Source organism: Oncorhynchus nerka, linkage group LG18 (assembly GCF_034236695.1).
Source record: "Oncorhynchus nerka isolate Pitt River linkage group LG18, Oner_Uvic_2.0, whole genome shotgun sequence".
NCBI lineage: Eukaryota > Metazoa > Chordata > Actinopteri > Salmoniformes > Salmonidae > Oncorhynchus > Oncorhynchus nerka.
This window is the reverse complement of record NC_088413.1, coordinates 802,556-815,149: the sequence shown is the minus strand read 5'-3', so window position 1 is coordinate 815,149 and position 12,594 is coordinate 802,556. Positions and strand designations below refer to the sequence as shown.

The 12,594-nt window shown below is 42.8% G+C and overlaps 1 pseudogene; it reads right to left on the bottom strand.

The window, feature by feature from the left end:
* LOC135561958 (uncharacterized) overlaps positions 1–12,576 on the bottom strand; it is a 73,130-nt pseudogene extending 60,554 nt beyond the window's left edge.
* Positions 12,577–12,594: the final 18 nt, after the last annotated feature.

Sequence of the window (12,594 nt, the reverse complement as noted above, 5' to 3'; positions counted from 1 at the left end):
TAGGGTGTTAGGCTGTAGGGGTTAGGGTGTTAGGCTGTAGGGGTTAGGGTCCCCTAAAGCTGAGGGTTAGGGTGTAAATGTAGGGTTAGGGTGTTAGGCTGTAGGGGTTAGGGTGTTAGGCTGTAGGGGTTAGGGTCCCTAAAGCTGAGGGGTTAGGGTGTAGGGTGTAGGGGTTAGGGTCCCCTGTGAGGGTTAGGGTGTAGGGGTTAGGGTCCCCTAAAGCTGAGGGGTTAGGGTGTATGGTGTGGGGTTAGGGTCCCCTAAAGCTGAGGGTTAGGGTGTAGGGGTTAGGCTGTAGGGGTTAGGGTCCCAGGCTGTAGGGGTTAGGGTGTTAGGCTGTAGGGGTTAGGGTGTAGGGGTCAGGGTCCCTAAAGCTGAGGGGGGTTAGGGTGTAGGGTGTAGGGGTCCCATAGGGTGTAGGGGTTAGGGTCCCCTAAAGCTGAGGGGTTAGGGTGTAGGGTGTATACCTCTAGCGTGGTTCCATTCGTGGGCCTCCCTAAAGCTGAGGGGTCGTGGGCTGTAGTCCCCATGATGACAGAAATAATCATCCGTGCTCAACACCACCCCATGTGGGTTCTGTTCCAGCATGGCCCTACACACACACACACACACACAGGGATAACACACACACACACACACACACACACACAGGGATAACACACACACACACACACAGGGATAACACACACACACACACAGGGATAACACACACACACACACAGGGATAACACAGGATTGACACACACACACACACAGGGATAACACACACACACACACACACACACACACACACACACACACACACACACACACACACACACACAGGGATAACACACACACACCAGGGATAACACACACACACACACACACACACAGGGATAACACACACACACACACACACAGGGATAAACTGTACACACACACACACACATAGGAATAACACACGCATGCAAGCACAAACGATTATTGGTGAGTGTGGTTAACATTATTGTAAACACACACACACACACCCATCCAACACCCCGCCCACCCCTATACACACACCTGTACACGCCCCCTTACCGGGCCAGGGTGGACTTGCCCGACCCAGGAGCTCCCCGTGCGTGCAGCACTAGGACATGCCCCTCCAGCCGGAGCCTACCATGTTGCCCAGAGAGGAGGGGTGCTCTGGGGCCAGCAGACACACCCCTGTCCAAGACCTGGGACGGTCGCGGCTTGACCGACAGGGCCCTGGGCCAACCAGTGGGAGGTTGTGGCTGTAGTGCCAGGAGGAGGGGTTAGCGCCACAGGGACGATAAATGCCGGCCCCAATTGCCTGATTTCCCGGACATGCGGTTGGAACTCCGGCCTCGAATATTCCAGAACGACGGGTTGTTGAGTCTCTTCTTCTCCTGCGACGCTTAGTCTGCAAATTGTCCTCGCCCCCTTACTACGCCACCTGGTGGGTGTAGGGTCCGCTCCCCTCTGGATGAACGGTGAACTGGTCCAGTTTCCTGTATGCCTGGAATGCAGAGGGGCGATCGGCGTGCCCCTGGGTCCAAAAGCAGGCTGGGTTTAGTTCTGTCCGTCTCGGATGGCGATGAAGTCAGATGGCTGAAGTCCAGTAATGACCGTTGCCGCCGGTAACCGTGCTCCTCCAGAGAAGTTGAGGCTCAGGTCAGAGACAGGGGAGTGAGGTCCGCTAGCCTGCCCAGCTGAGAACACCCTGTCTGGGCATGGCTGGTCCCCTGGGAGCCCCCTCCTGGAGGCTGAGGCTCTTGGGCTGGACTGGAGCGGCTGTGGCAGGGCCTGTTGCTGGGCGCCCGGGGCTACTGGGAAGGAGAGGGAAGAGACGGATGAGGAAGAGGAGTGAAGATCACCGTGGTCCCTCGCTTCAGCTTCCTGCTGTAGGGTAAGATTCTCCAGCTCACGGTCGATCAGAACATCAAACTCTTCCGTCAAGTCAGTGGTCAGGTCCTGGTTATCTTCGTGCGGAGAGGAGGGGCCCGTCGGGGAGGAGAGGGGGACAGCTGACTCCCCGTAGGAGGGTGGGGGTGAAGGTCTGTTTGGAGGAGTTGTGTTGGGGGCTGAGTCCCAGAGCTGCGGTAGCTCAAACCCGGAGAGGAGGGGAGGGAGGGGGCCAACACGCTCAGCTGCTACAGACAGCTCCAGGAGAGAATCCATCGCATTCTCAACTACAGGAAGAGACATGGAAGGAGAAAAAGGAGAGAGAATATGTGGTAGGAGAGAGAGAACTGTAGTCCCAAAAGTAGAGTTGTCCCAGAGGTGGTAGGAGAGAGAGAGAGAGAGAGATGGTAGGAGAAGAGAGAGAGAAAGAGAGATGGTAGGAGAGAGAGAGAAAGAGATGGTAGGAGAGAGAGGTGGTAGGAGAGAGAGACTGTAGAGGTGGTAGGAGTAGTCCCAAAGAGATGGTAGAGGAGAGAGAGGTGGTAGGAGAGAGAGAGAGAAAATGTAGAACTGTAGTCCCAATATGGTAGGAGTTGAGAGAGAAAAGAGAAAGAGAGAGACTGGTAGGAGGGAAGAGTAAGAGAAAGAGAAATAGGGGAACAGTTGGTTAAATTAATTCTTTAGTGTTTTGAGGACGACACAAATAGTAATTTCCAAAGTTTGCTGCTCCAGTGTCTTTAGATAATTTTTGTCAGATGTTACTATGGAATACTGAAGTATAATTACAAGCATTTCATAAGTGTCAAAGGCTTTTATTGACAATTACATGAAGTTGATGCAAAGAGTCAATATTTGCAGTGTTGACCCTTCTTTTTCAAGACCTCTGCAATCCGCCCTGGTATGCTGTCAGTTAACTGTCTGGGCCACATGATGGCAGCCCATAATCAATGCTTGGGTTTGTCAGAATGTGTAGGTTTTTGTTTTCCACCCGCCTCTTGAGGATTGTCCACAAGTTCTCAATAGGATAAGGTCTGGGGAGTTTCCTGGCCATGGAACCAAAATATCGATGTTTTGTTCCCGAGCCACTTAGTTATCACTTTTGCCTTATGGCAAGGTGCTCCATCTGCTGGAAAAGGCATTGTTAGTCACCAAACTGTTCCTGGATGGTTGGGAGAAGTTGCTCTCAGAGGATGTGTCGGTACCATTCTTTATTCATGGCTGTGTTCTTAGGCAAAATTGTGAGTGAGCCCACTCCCTTGGCTGAGAAGCAACCCCACACATGAATGGTCTCTGGATGCTTTACTGTTGGCATGACACAGGACTGATGGTAGCGCTCACCTTGTCTTCTCCGGACAAGCTTTTTCTGGATGCCCCAAACAATGTAAAGGAATTCATCAAAGAAAAACTGTCATCCCAATATCAGTAGTCCAATCCCTGTACCTTCTGCAGAATATCAGTCTGTCCCTGATGTTTTTCCTGGAGAGAAGTGGCTCTTTGCTGCCCTTCTTGACACCAGGCCATCCTCCAAAAGTCTTCGCCTCACTGTGCGTGCAGATGCACTCACACCTGCCTGTATTCCTGAGCAAGCTCTGTACTGGTGGTGCCCATCCCGCAGCTGAATCAACTTTGAACGGTCCTGGAGCTTGCAACTTTCTTGGGCGCCCTGACCTTCTTCACAACAATTGAACCGCTCCCTTGAAGTTCTTGATGATCCGAAAAATGGTTGATTTAGGTTCAATCTTACTGGCAGCGATATCTATAGCCGTGAAGCCCTTTTTGTACGATGATGACGACGACACGTGTTTCCTTGCAGGTAACTGGTTGACAGAGGAAGAACTGATTCCAAGTACCACCCTCCTTTTTGAAGCTTCCAGTCTGTTATTCGAACTCAATCAGCATGACAGGGTGATCTCCAGCCTTATCCTGTTCAACACTCAAACCTGTGTTAACTGACAATAACTGACATGATGTCAGCTGGTCCCAATATGTGTGGCAGGGCTGAAATGCAGCAGAAATGTTTTGGGGGATTCAGTTAATTTGCATGGCAAAGAGGGACTTTGCAATTAATTGCAATTCATCTGATCACTCTTCATAACATTCTGGAGTATATGCAAATTGCCATTACACAAACTGAGGCAGCAAACTTTGTGAAAATTTATGTTTGTGTCATTCTCAAAAATGTTAATATAATAAGTCACAATGTCCTGTTGAACTGTAGTCTCAATATGTACTGTTGAACTGTAGTCCCAATATGTACTGTTGAACTGTAGTCCCAATATGTCCTGTTGAACTGTAGTCCCAATATGTACTGTTGAACTGTAGTCCCAATATGTACTGTTGAACTGTAGTCCCAATATGTACTGTTGAACTGTAGTCTCAATATGTCCTGTTGAACTGTAGTCTCAATATGTACTGTTGAACTGTAGTCTCAATATGTCCTGTTGAACTGTAGTCTCAATATGTACTGTTGAACTGTAGTCTCAATATGTACTGTTGAACTGTAGTCTCAATATGTACTGTTGAACTGTAGTCTCAATATGTACTGGTGAACTGTAGTCCCAATATGTACTGTTGAACTGTAGTCTCAATGTGTACTGTTGAACTGTAGTCCCAATATGTACTGTTGAACTGTAGTCTCAATATGTCCTGTTGAACTGTAGTCTCAATATGTCCTGTTGAACTGTAGTCTCAATATGTACTGTTGAACTGTAGTCCCAATATGTCCTGTTGAACTGTAGTCTCAATATGTCCTGTTGAACTGTAGTCTCAATGTGTACTGTTGAACTGTAGTCCCAATATGTCCTGTTGAACTGTAGTCCCAATATGTCCTGTTGAACTGTAGTCTCAATATGTACTGTTGAACTGTAGTCTCAATATGTCCTGTTGAACTGTAGTCTCAATGTGTACTGTTGAACTGTAGTCCCAATATGTACTGTAGTCCCAATATGTACTGTTGAACTGTAGTCCCATTATGTACTGTTGAACTGTAGTCCCAATATGTACTGTTGAACTGTAGTCTCAATATGTACTGTTGAACTGTAGTCCCAATATGTACTGTTGAACTGTAGTCTCAATGTGTCCTGTTGAACTGTAGTCCCAATATGTACTGTTGAACTGTAGTCCCAATATGTACTGTTGAACTGTAGTCCCAATATGTACTGTTGAACTGTAGTCCCAATATGTACTGTAGTCCCAATATGTACTGTTGAACTGTAGTCTCAATATGTACTGTTGAACTGTAGTCCCAATATGTACTGTTGAACTGTAGTCTCAATATGTACTGTTGAACTGTAGTCCCAATATGTACTGTTGAACTGTAGTCCCAATATGTACTGTTGAACTGTAGTCCCAATATGTACTGTTGAACTGTAGTCCCAATATGTACTGTTGAACTGTAATATGTACTGTTGAACTGTCCCAATATGTCCTGTTGAACTGTAGTCTCAATATGTACTGTTGAACTGTAGTCCCAATATGTACTGTTGAACTGTAGTCCCAATATGTACTGTTGAACTGTAGTCCCAATATGTCCTGTTGAACTGTAGTCTCAATATGTACTGTTGAACTGTAGTCCCAATATGTACTGTTGAACTGTAGTCCCAATATGTACTGTTGAACTGTAGTCTCAATATGTACTGTTGAACTGTAGTCTCAATATGTACTGTTGAACTGTAGTCCCAATATGTACTGTAGTCCCAATATGTCCTGGTGAACTGTAGTCCCAATATGTACTGTTGAACTGTAGTCTCAATATGTACTGTTGAACTGTAGTCCCAATATGTCCTGTTGAACTGTAGTCTCAATATGTACTGTTGAACTGTAGTCTCAATATGTACTGTTGAACTGTAGTCCCAATATGTACTGTTGAACTGTAGTCTCAATATGTACTGTTGAACTGTAGTCCCAATATGTCCTGTTGAACTGTAGTCTCAATATGTCCTGTAGTCCCAATATGTACTGTAGTCCCAATGTGTACTGTTGAACTGTAGTCTCAATATGTACTGTTGAACTGTAGTCCCAATATGTCCTGTTGAACTGTAGTCTCAATATGTCCTGTTGAACTGTAGTCTCAATATGTCCTGTTGAACTGTAGTCCCAATATGTACTGTTGAACTGTAGTCCCAATGTGTCCTGTTGAACTGTAGTCCCAATGTGTACTGTTGAACTGTAGTCCCAATATGTACTGTTGAACTGTAGTCCCAATATGTACTGTTGAACTGTAGTCCCAATGTGTACTGTTGAACTGTAGTCCCAATATGTACTGTTGAACTGTAGTCCCAATATGTCCTGTTGAACTGTAGTCTCAATATGTACTGTTGAACTGTAGTCCCAATATGTACTGTAGTCTCAATGTGTACTGTTGTACTGTAGTCCCAATATGTACTGTAGTCTCAATATGTACTGTTGAACTGTAGTCCCAATATGTCCTGTTGAACTGTAGTCTCAATATGTACTGTTGAACTGTAGTCCCAATATGTCCTGTTGAACTGTAGTCCCAATGTGTACTGTTGAACTGTAGTCCCAATATGTACTGTTGAACTGTAGTCCCAATATGTACTGTAGTCTCAATATGTACTGTAGTCTCAATATGTACTGTAGTCTCAATATGTACTGTTGAACTGTAGTCTCAATATGTCCTGTTGAACTGTAGTCTCAATATGTACTGTTGAACTGTAGTCCCAATATGTACTGTTGAACTGTAGTCCCAATATGTACTGTTGAACTGTAGTCCCAATATGAACTGTAGTCCCAATATGTACTGTTGAACTGTAGTCCCAATATGTACTGTTGAACTGTAGTCCCAATATGTACTGTTGAACTGTAGTCCCAATATGTACTGTTGAACTGTAGTCCCAATATGTACTGTTGAACTGTAGTCCCAATATGTACTGTTGAACTGTAGTCCCAATATGTACTGTTGAACTGTAGTCCCAATATGTACTGTTGAACTGTAGTCCCAATATGTACTGTTGAACTGTAGTCCCAATATGTACTGTTGAACTGTAGTCTCAATATGTACTGTTGAACTGTAGTCCCAATATGTCCTGTTGAACTGTAGTCCCAATATGTACTGTTGAACTGTAGTCCCAATATGTACTGTTGAACTGTAGTCTCAATATGTACTGTTGAACTGTAGTCCCAATATGTACTGTAGTCTCAATATGTACTGTTGAACTGTAGTCCCAATATGTACTGTAGTCTCAATGTGTACTGTTGTACTGTAGTCCCAATATGTACTGTAGTCCCAATATGTACTGTTGAACTGTAGTCCCAATATGTACTGTAGTCCCAATATGTACTGTTGAACTGTAGTCCCAATATGTACTGTTGAACTGTAGTCCCAATATGTACTGTTGAACTGTAGTCCCAATATGTACTGTTGAACTGTAGTCCCAATATGTACTGTTGAACTGTAGTCCCAATATGTACTGTTGAACTGTAGTCCCAATATGTACTGTTGAACTGTAGTCTCAATATGTACTGTAGTCCCAATATGTACTGTTGAACTGTAGTCTCAATATGTACTGTTGAACTGTAGTCCCAATGTGTACTGTTGAACTGTAGTCCCAATGTGTACTGGTGAACTGTAGTCTCAATATGTACTGTAGTCCCAATATGTACTGTTGAACTGTAGTCCCAATATGTACTGTTGAACTGTAGTCCCAATATGTACTGTTGAACTGTAGTCCCAATATGTACTGTTGAACTGTAGTCCCAATATGTACTGTTGAACTGTAGTCCCAATATGTACTGTTGAACTGTAGTCCCAATATGTACTGTTGAACTGTAGTCTCAATATGTACTGTTGAACTGTAGTCCCAATATGTACTGTTGAACTGTAGTCCCAATATGTACTGTTGAACTGTAGTCCCAATATGTACTGTTGAACTGTAGTCCCAATATGTACTGTTGAACTGTAGTCCCAATATGTACTGTTGAACTGTAGTCCCAATATGTACTGTTGAACTGTAGTCCCAATATGTACTGTTGAACTGTAGTCCCAATATGTACTGTTGAACTGTAGTCCCAATATGTACTGTTGAACTGTAGTCCCAATATGTACTGTTGAACTGTAGTCCCAATATGTACTGTTGAACTGTAGTCCCAATATGTACTGTTGAACTGTAGTCCCAATATGTACTGTTGAACTGTAGTCCCAATATGTACTGTTGAACTGTAGTCCCAATATGTACTGTTGAACTGTAGTCCCAATATGTACTGTTGAACTGTAGTCCCAATACTGTAACTGTAGTCCCAATATGTACTGTTGAACTGTAGTCCCAATATGTACTGTTGAACTGTAGTCCCAATATGTACTGTAACTGTAGTCCCAATATGTACTGTTGAACTGTAGTCCCAATATGTACTGTTGAACTGTAGTCCCAATATGTACTGTTGAACTGTAGTCCCAATATGTACTGTTGAACTGTAGTCCCAATATGTACTGTTGAACTGTAGTCCCAATATGTACTGTTGAACTGTAGTCCCAATATGTACTGTTGAACTGTAGTCCCAATATGTACTGTTGAACTGTAGTCCCAATATGTACTGTTGAACTGTAGTCCCAATATGTACTGTTGAACTGTAGTCCCAATATGTACTGTTGAACTGTAGTCCCAATATGTACTGTTGAACTGTAGTCCCAATATGTACTGTTGAACTGTAGTCCCAATATGTACTGTTGAACTGTAGTCCCAATATGTACTGTTGAACTGTAGTCCCAATATGTACTGTTGAACTGTAGTCCCAATATGTACTGTTGAACTGTAGTCCCAATATGTACTGTTGAACTGTAGTCCCAATATGTACTGTTGAACTGTAGTCCCAATATGTACTGTTGAACTGTAGTCCCAATATGTACTGTTGAACTGTAGTCCCAATATGTACTGTTGAACTGTAGTCCCAATATGTACTGTTGAACTGTAGTCCCAATATGTACTGTTGAACTGTAGTCCCAATATGTACTGTTGAACTGTAGTCCCAATATGTACTGTTGAACTGTAGTCCCAATATGTACTGTTGAACTGTAGTCCCAATATGTACTGTTGAACTGTAGAATATGTACTGTAGTCCCAATATGTACTGTTGAACTGTAGTCCCAATATGTACTGTTGAACTGTAGTCCCAATATGTACTGTTGAACTGTAGTCCCAATATGTACTGTTGAACTGTAGTCCCAATATGTACTGTTGAACTGTAGTCCCAATATGTACTGTTGAACTGTAGTCCCAATATGTACTGTTGAACTGTCCCAATATGTACTGTTGAACTGTAGTCCCAATATGTACTGTTGAACTGTAGTCCCAATATGTACTGTTGAACTGTAGTCCCAATATGTACTGTTGAACTGTAGTCCCAATATGTACTGTTGAACTGTAGTCCCAATATGTACTGTTGAACTGTAGTCCCAATATGTACTGTTGAACTGTAGTCCCAATATGTACTGTTGAACTGTAGTCCCAATATGTACTGTTGAACTGTCCCAATATGTACTGTTGAACTGTAGTCCCAATATGTACTGTTGAACTGTAGTCCCAATATGTACTGTTGAACTGTAGTCCCAATATGTACTGTACTTTGAACTGTAGTCCCAATATGTACTGTTGAACTGTAGTCCCAATATGTACTGTTGAACTGTAGTCCCAATATGTACTGTTGAACTGTAGTCCCAATATGTACTGTTGAACTGTAGTCCCAATATGTACTGTTGAACTGTAGTCCCAATATGTACTGTTGAACTGTAGTCCCAATATGTACTGTTGAACTGTAGTCCCAATATGTACTGTTGAACTGTAGTCCCAATATGTACTGTTGAACTGTAGTCCCAATATGTACTGTTGAACTGTAGTCCCAATATGTACTGTTGAACTGTAGTCCCAATATGTACTGTTGAACTGTAGTCCCAATATGTACTGTTGAACTGTAGTCCCAATATGTACTGTTGAACTGTAGTCCCAATATGTACTGTTGAACTGTAGTCCCAATATGTACTGTTGAACTGTAGTCCCAATATGTACTGTTGAACTGTAGTCCCAATATGTACTGTAGTCCCAATATGTACTGTTGAACTGTAGTCCCAATATGTACTGTTGAACTGTAGTCCCAATATGTACTGTTGAACTGTAGTCCCAATATGTACTGTTGAACTGTAGTCCCAATATGTACTGTTGAACTGTAGTCCCAATATGTACTGTTGAACTGTAGTCCCAATATGTACTGTTGAACTGTAGTCCCAATATGTACTGTTGAACTGTAGTCCCAATATGTACTGTTGAACTGTGAACTGTAGTCCCAATATGTACTGTTGAACTGTAGTCCCAATATGTACTGTTGAACTGTAGTCCCAATATGTACTGTTGAACTGTAGTCCCAATATGTACTGTAGTCCCAATATGTACTGTTGAACTGTAGTCCCAATATGTACTGTAGTCCCAATATGTACTGTTGAACTGTAGTCCCAATATGTACTGTAGTCCCAATATGTACTGTTGAACTGTAGTCCCAATGTGTACTGTTGAACTGTAGTCCCAATATGTACTGTAGTCCCAATATGTACTGTTGAACTGTAGTCCCAATATGTACTGTTGAACTGTCCCAATATGTACTGTTGAACTGTAGTCCAATGTGTACTGTTGAACTGTAGTCCCAATATGTACTGTTGAACTGTAGTCCCAATATGTACTGTTGAACTGTAGTCCCAATATGTACTGTTGAACTGTAGTCCCAATATGTACTGTTGAACTGTAGTCCCAATATGTACTGTTGAACTGTAGTCCCAATATGTACTGTTGAACTGTAGTCCCAATATGTACTGTTGAACTGTAGTCCCAATATGTACTGTTGAACTGTAGTCCCAATATGTACTGTAGTCCCAATATGTACTGTTGAACTGTAGTCCCAATATGTACTGTTGAACTGTAGTCCCAATGTGTACTGTTGAACTGTAGTCCCAATGTGTACTGTTGAACTGTAGTCCCAATGTGTACTGTTGAACTGTAGTCCCAATATGTACTGTTGAACTGTAGTCCCAATATGTACTGTAGTCCCAATATGTACTGGTGAACTGTAGTCCCAATATGTACTGTAGTCCCAATATGTACTGTTGAACTGTAGTCCCAATATGTACTGTTGAACTGTAGTCCCAATATGTACTGTAGTCCCAATATGTACTGTTGAACTGTAGTCCCAATATGTACTGTAGTCCCAATATGTACTGTTGAACTGTAGTCCCAATATGTACTGTTGAACTGTAGTCCCAATATGTACTGTTGAACTGTAGTCCCAATGAGTACTGTTGAACTGTAGTCCCAATATGTACTGTTGAACTGTAGTCCCAATATGTACTGTAGTCCCAATATGTACTGTTGAACTGTAGTCCCAATATGTACTGTTGAACTGTAGTCCCAATATGTACTGTTGAACTGTAGTCCCAATATGTACTGTTGAACTGTAGTCCCAATATGTACTGTAGTCCCAATATGTACTGTTGAACTGTAGTCCCAATATGTACTGTTGAACTGTAGTCCCAATATGTACTGTTGAACTGTAGTCCCAATATGTACTGTTGAACTGTAGTCCCAATATGTACTGTTGAACTGTAGTCCCAATATGTACTGTTGAACTGTAGTCCCAATATGTACTGTTGAACTGTAGTCTCAATATGTACTGTTGAACTGTAGTCTCAATATGTACTGTAGTCCCAATATGTACTGTTGAACTGTAGTCCCAATATGTACTGTTGAACTGTAGTCCCAATATGTACTGGTGAACTGTAGTCCCAATATGTACTGTAGTCCCAATATGTACTGTTGAACTACAGTAACCTCATGACACCAGTGCATTATGCAACATGATCACAGTCAGTACACACACGACATTGAAACACACACTAACGCGGAGTTTATCCTATTCACAAAATAGTAAAGTAAATTGTTAGCCTGGATGCTTTTTTGACTTTAGTTATTCATCTTGTGTAAAAAAAAAAAAAAAATTAAAAAAATAAGAAAAACATTTTGTGTTTTAGATTGAGTGTCGGGTGTAAAGTGGATGAGCAGGGATGTGTGGGAAGAGAGGTGACGTCACATAACGTCTGACATAACGTTGATCGACATAATCAATCATATGATCAATATGGGAAATATCGGTCAAAGGGACCAGAGCAGCATTGCTGTTGCAACAACGCACCCAACCAATCACGTTTAGGTACATACTTAATAATATCTAGATATTGATCTAAAAACTTTGTCACAACTAGTAGCTACGTTCAACTTGTCAGTCAAGAGTCATTTACCTTTGAAGTCACACTCGGCCAACACAATGTAAAGAACTTCCGGATCCAGGTGGTAAAACATCTCCTTCATGGTCCTCACGATCTCGTCCTTGTCCTGAGAAGTAGCCGAGATTCCTCCTGAGTTTGTCGAAACGAGCATATTAGTACTACCGTAGTCGTGAGAGTTAGTCCCGGTGTTGAATTCACTTCTCGACAGCGGCGCGCCGTCACTCGTTCCCGGTATTCGGTAGTAGTTGTTGTCGTTTGATAACCCGGGTACTCTGGCCGGGCTATGGCCGTTTTTCTTTTTCCTTGGCATTCTCGGTGTGCTAATGTTTAAAAACAGTTGTCTTATGGAAGTATCTCACTAGCGTGGTGTTGTGGCCATGTTAAAAACAACGGAAGAAGCTGGTTTCAGGAAGCTGGGCTGAAACAAC